The sequence below is a fragment of the Oncorhynchus clarkii genome, chromosome 5 (genome assembly GCF_045791955.1).
Source record: "Oncorhynchus clarkii lewisi isolate Uvic-CL-2024 chromosome 5, UVic_Ocla_1.0, whole genome shotgun sequence".
Classification (NCBI taxonomy): domain Eukaryota; kingdom Metazoa; phylum Chordata; class Actinopteri; order Salmoniformes; family Salmonidae; genus Oncorhynchus; species Oncorhynchus clarkii.
Window position 1 is genome coordinate 71,514,485 of NC_092151.1, and position 6,365 is coordinate 71,520,849.

The following is a 6,365-nucleotide window of genomic DNA, read 5'->3' on the forward strand; positions in this document are numbered from 1 at the left end:
TCTCTCTCTCCCCCTACCCACCCTCTACTCTCTCTCTCCCCCTACCCACCCTCTCCCCTCTCTCTCCCCCTACCCACCCTCTCCTCTCTCTCTCCCCCTACCCACCCTCTCCTCTCTCTCTCCCCCTACCCACCCTCTCCTCTCTCTCTCCCCCTACCCACCCTCTCCCCTCTCTCTCCCCCTACCCACCCTCTCCCCTCTCTCTCCCCCTACCCACCCTCTCCTCTCTCTCTCCCCCTACCCACCCTCTCCTCTCTCTCTCCCCCTACCCACCCTCTCCTCTCTCTCTCCCCCTACCCACCCTCTCCTCTCTCTCTCCCCCTACCCACCCTCTCCTCTCTCTCTCCCCCTACCCACCCTCTCCTCTCTCTCTCCCCCTACCCACCCTCTCCTCTCTCTCTCCCCCTACCCACCCTCTCCTCTCTCTCTCCCCCTACCCACCCTCTACTCTCTCTCTCCCCCTACCCACCCTCTCGCCTCTCTCTCCCCCTACCCACCCTCTCCCCTCTCTCTCCCCCTACCCACCCTCTCCCCTCTCTCTCCCCCTACCCACCCTCTACTCTCTCTCTCCCCCTACCCACCCTCTCCCCTCTCTCTCCCCCTACCCACCCTCTACTCTCTCTCTCCCCCTACCCACCCTCTCCCCTCTCTCTCCCCCTACCCACCCTCTCCTCTCTCTCTCCCCCTACCCACCCTCTACTCTCTCTCTCCCCCTACCCACCCTCTCCCCTCTCTCTCCCCCTACCCACCCTCTACTCTCTCTCTCCCCCTACCCACCCTCTCCTCTCTCTCTCCCCCTACCCACCCTCTCCCCTCTCTCTCCCCCTACCCACCCTCTCCCCGCTCTCTCCCCCTACCCACCCTCTCCTCTCTCTCTCCCCCTACCCACCCTCTCCTCTCTCTCTCCCCCTACCCACCCTCTCCTCTCTCTCTCCCCCTACCCACCCTCTCCTCTCTCTCTCCCCCTACCCACCCTCTCCCCTCTCTCTCCCCCTACCCACCCTCTACTCTCTCTCTCCCCCTACCCACCCTCTCCCCTCTCTCTCCCCCTACCCACCCTCTACTCTCTCTCTCCCCCTACCCACCCTCTCCCCTCTCTCTCCCCCTACCCACCCTCTCCTCTCTCTCTCCCCCTACCCACCCTCTACTCTCTCTCCCCCTACCCACCCTCTCCCCCCTCTCTCCCCCTACCCACCCTCTCCTCTCAGTTGCCAGACACCCTTCCTCTCATCTGACTGAGGCGGGTTGAGTTGAGCTGAGCTGAGTTGAACAGGGACAGGAGGCCAAATGGAATCAGAGAAACTGCGATTCAAATTAAATTGTTAATGTACCCTGCTGTCGGATGCAATGTAACTTGTCATTTGAATTGAAAAAGTGAGAGAGGGGTAGAGATATATGCAATATTCTTCTAATGACTCAAATGTAGGCAGCGAGAGCGAGAGTAAGGGAAAAGGAGAAGGAGATGTCAAGGAAGGAGTGAAGTATTCCCCCCTCTCTCTGTTTCTCTCTGCCCATATTGATGCTTCAGAGAGTCTCTAGTTTGAAGTGGAGATTCTCTCACTGAGTCATACCAGGTACCATTTCAGCTCATCATACGCGCTACTTTACAGAGGGATAGAGAGAGGGAGGGAGGTGGAATACAATGTCCCTGTATTTTCCCTCCACCTTCACATCTTCTTCCTCTTCTTTATTCTCCTCTTCCACCTCCCACCTCCTCTTTCTCTACTCCTCTCTAATCTCCTCCTCCTCCTCTTCCTCTCCCCCTTTCCTCTTCCTCCCTCTCTCTGAGACCTAGTAGTGTACACAGGAGTCACTGCACATTAACACGTTAATTAACTCATGTTTTCCTACATCCTCCTTTAGCCCAGAGTACCCCCTCTTCTGCCCACGACAGTACCACAGACAAACACACACACACACACACCCTGCGCTGTGCCCTGGTAGACCCCAGAGGTATTACATGCTCTGTATGACATTAAAAAGTGTCGGAGGGAAGAGTAAAACAAAGGTTTATAAACTACATTCTAATTCCTGTTTTTTAATTCAGTCCTTTCAGTCCTTTTATCCTGCTGTGTAGAGAGGAGAGAGGTGGCTGTTATTTTGCCATTTTCTCTTTATTCAAGAACACAAAAGATAATGTATTCATTGAGAGGAGGGGGGACTGGAGGGGCTGGTTTTGTTACATGTCCCAGAGGAGAGCTTCTGCTGGCTGCAAGACAGAGAGAGAGGAGGGGGAGATGGGGGGGATGAAGAAATGAAAGAAAAAAGGGAGAGAGAGCTGGCTGGCTGGGCCAAAGGAATGGACTTCCCTCCAGAGGATTCTCTCTCTCGTCTTTTGTGACCTCTGTCTTATTAGTCTGACTTCTGCCTCTTATCCTCCCTTTCCGTAACATAACCCTAACCCTGTACCCCCTCCACTCCGCCATCTCTCACTACATCCCTTCTTCCATCCCTCCTGTCCTCAGGGTCTGTACAGTAGCATTCCTCCTCCTTCAAAACAGGGAATGCCAGTTTAGTCTGCATTGTGTCTCCTGCTGTGTATAAGACAGCTCAGATATACAGGCAGTAGCTTTGAATGTGGCCTTCAGAGTTTCATATTGTACAGCGGTTTCTGTTGAATCTTCTATGCATGTGTACATGTTTCCTCCAGATTCACATTGTATACACGTACAGTATAGACAAACGGATAAGAGAGGAAAGGAGATGAAAATGTGAGGTGGAGATGTGGAGGTGGAGATGGAGAGGTGGAGATGGAGATGGAGAGGTGGAGATGGAGAGGTGGAGATGGAGAGGTGGAGATGAGGAGAGGATAGGTGGAGATGGAGAGGATAGGTGGAGATGGAGATGAGGAAAGGAGAGAAGTTAAGAGTAGTTAAGATTCAGAGAGAGGATAGGATAGAAGAGGAGGAGGCAAGAGGAAGAGAGACAGGAGAGAGGAGGAGAAATGAGAGGAGAGACTAAAGGAGGAGAGACGATAGGGGAGACGACAGGAGAGGGGAGAGGAGAGGAAGAGCGAGGAGGAGGTTATGGTTAGAGTCAGTATTGACTGGTGACATCTCAGTGAGGAGGAGCCATCCTGTGCCTGTGTTGTGATTGGACCAGGGAGATCTCAGGGGTGTGGCTCTAACTAAGATGACATTAGGGAGCAATGAGGAAGGGGAAGACTGATGGGAGGATGGAGGGAAGGAACGAGGGAGGAGAGGAGAGGAGAAACAGATCCAGGTGTTTCGGTGTGTTTAATTACTCACCTGTGAGACTAACGAGATGTGCACGGAGAAGACGACACACACACACACAGACACACACAATTCACACCAGTCCTCGAGTCGCAGAACCAGCCGAGAGAAAGCGATAGAGAGATGAGATATTAGATGTAGAGAGAATAGAGACAGTGCTGCTGCAGGCAGTGCTACAGGGAACACATCAGTCACACACACCTGTTACTGTACAGACGGTAGCCGAGGGAGAGAGGGAAGAAGAGAGAAAAAGGTAGAGGTAGAAAGTTCACCACAGTGTTTCTCTTTCACCTCTGTGGGAGACTTGGGGAGTAAATGGGAGGAGGAAGGAGAGAAGGGGAGGGAGGATTTTAGATCAATGTTTCTCAGCCTTTTTATAACAGGAACCAGCAAGCTATGATCCTTCCTCTCTGGAGGACTGTTTACAACGGACACTGTAGAAAATGGTGCAGGAAGAAATGGCAGCAGTTTTACGGGCACCCAAACAATTCTGCTATTATGTGGGGGGTTTTCGTGTTATTTGTAACTTATTTTGTACATAATGTTTCTGCCACTGTATCTAACGGCAAAAAAGAGCTTCTGGATATCAGGACAGCGATCACTCACCTCGGATTAGACAAAGATTTTTCTTCAACAAGCAGGACGCACAGGACATTCTCCGAACACCCGACAAGGCCAACATCCCAGTTATTTGCAAGAAGAAGAGACGCAGATACAGAGGACACAGAGTGGGGTGCCTCATAAGGATCCGCAGAAGGCGAGTGGGAAGCTGCCATTACCATCAATATTACAGGCCAACGTGCAATCATTGGACAATAAACTGGACGAGGTACGATCACTAATATCCTACCAACGGGACATCACAAACTGTAACATCTAATGTCTCACGGAATCGTGACTGAATGATGACATGGATATTCAGCTAGCAGGATATACGCTGCACCGGCTAGATAGAACAGCACGGTAAGACGAGGGGGGGGCGGTCTGTGCATATTTGTAAACAACAGCTGGTGCACGAAATCTAAGGAAGTCTCTAGATTTTGCTCGTCTAAAGAAGAGTATCTTATGATAAAATGCAGACCACACTATTTGCCTAGAGAGTTTTCAGCTATACTTCTCGTGGCTGTTTATTTACCACCACAGACGGATGCTGGCACTATGACCACACTCATTCAGCTATATAAGGAAATAAGTAAACAGGAAACTGCTCACCCAGAGGCTGCGCTCCTAGTGGTCGGAGACTTTAATGCAGGGAAACTTAAATCAGTTCTCCCTAATTTCTCCGTAGCCAACGTGAGTAAGACCTTTAAACAGGTCAACATTCACAAGGCTGTGGGGCCATACGGATTACCATGCTCTGGGATAACCATGCTCTGGGACAACTGTAAGTTGTCTTCACTGACATTTTCAACATGTCCCTGATTGAGTATGTAATACCAACATGTTTCAAGCAGACCACCATAGTCCCTGTGCCCAAGCACACTAAGGCAACCTGCCTAAATGACTACCGACCCATAGCACTCATGTCTGTAGCCATGAAGTGCTTTGAAAGGTTGGTAATGGCTCACATCAACAGCATTATCCCAGAAACACTAGTCCCACTCCAATTTGCATACCGCCCAAACACATCCACAGATGATGCAATCTCTATTGCACTCCACACTGCCCTTTCCCACCTGGACAAAAGGAACACCTACATGAGAATGCTATTCATTGACTACAGCTCAGCGTTCAACACCATAGTGCCCTTAAAGTTCATCACTAAGCTGAGGAACCTGGGACTAAACACCTCCCTCTGCAACTGGTTTTGGACTTCCTGACGGGCCGCCCCCAGGTGGTGAGAGTTGGTAGCAACACATCTGCCAGGCTGATCCTCAACACTGGAGCCCCTCAGGGGTGCGTGCTCAGTCCCCTCCTGTACTCCCTGTTCACCCATGACTGCGTGGCCAGGCACGAGTCCAACACCATTATTAAGTTTTCAGACGACGCAAGAGTGTGATCACCTGACAACGACGAGACAACCTATAGGGAGGAGGTCAGAGACCTGGCCGGGTTGTGCAAGAATAACAACCTATCCCTCAACGTAACCAAGACTAAGGAGATGATTGTGGACTACGGGAAAAGGAGGACCGAGCATAGATGGGACTGTAGTAGAGCAGGTTGAGAGCTTCAAGTTCCTTGGTGTCCACATCACCAACAAACTAGAATGGTCCAAACACACCAAGACAGTCGTGAAGAGGGCACGACAAAGCCTATTCCCCCTCAGGAAACTAAAAAGATTTGGCTTGGGTGCTCAGATCCTCAAATGGTTCTACAGCTGCAACATCAAGAGCATCCTGACTGGTTGCGTCACTGCCTGGTACAGCAATTGCTCGGCCTCCGACCCCAAGCACTACAGAGGGTAGTGCGTACGGCCCAATGCATTACTGGGGCTAAGCTGTCTGCCATCCAGGACTTCTATACCAGACAGTGTCAGAGGAAGGCCATAAAAATTGTCAAAGACTTGCATGGCAAGCGGTACCGGAGTGCCAAGTCTAGGACCAAAAGGCTTCTCAACAGTTTTTACCCCCAAGCCTCCTGAACAGGTAATCAAATGACTACCCAGAGTATCTGCATTGTGTGCCCCCCCAACCCCTCTTTTACGCTGCTGCTACTCTCTGTTTAACATATATGCATAGTCACTTTAACTATATATTCATGTACATACTACCTCAATTAGCTCGACTAATCGGTGCCCCCGCACATTGGCTACTCGGACTATCTGCATTGTGTCCCGCCACCCACCACCCGCCAACCCCTCTTTTACGCTACTGCAACTCTCTGTTCATCATAATTGCATAGTCACTTTAACCATGTCTTCATGTACATACTACCTCAATCAGCCTGACTAGCCGGTGTCTGTATGTAGCCTCGCTACTTTTATAGCCTCGCTACTGTACATAGCCTCGCTACTGCATATAGCCTCGCTACTGTATATAGCCTCGCTACTGTATATAGCCTGTCTTTTTACTGTTGTTTTATTTCTTTACTTACCTATTGTTCAACTAATACCTTTTTTAACGTAAAAAAATGCACTGTTGGTTAGAGCCTGTAAGTAAGAATTTCACTGTAAGGTCTACACCTCTTGTA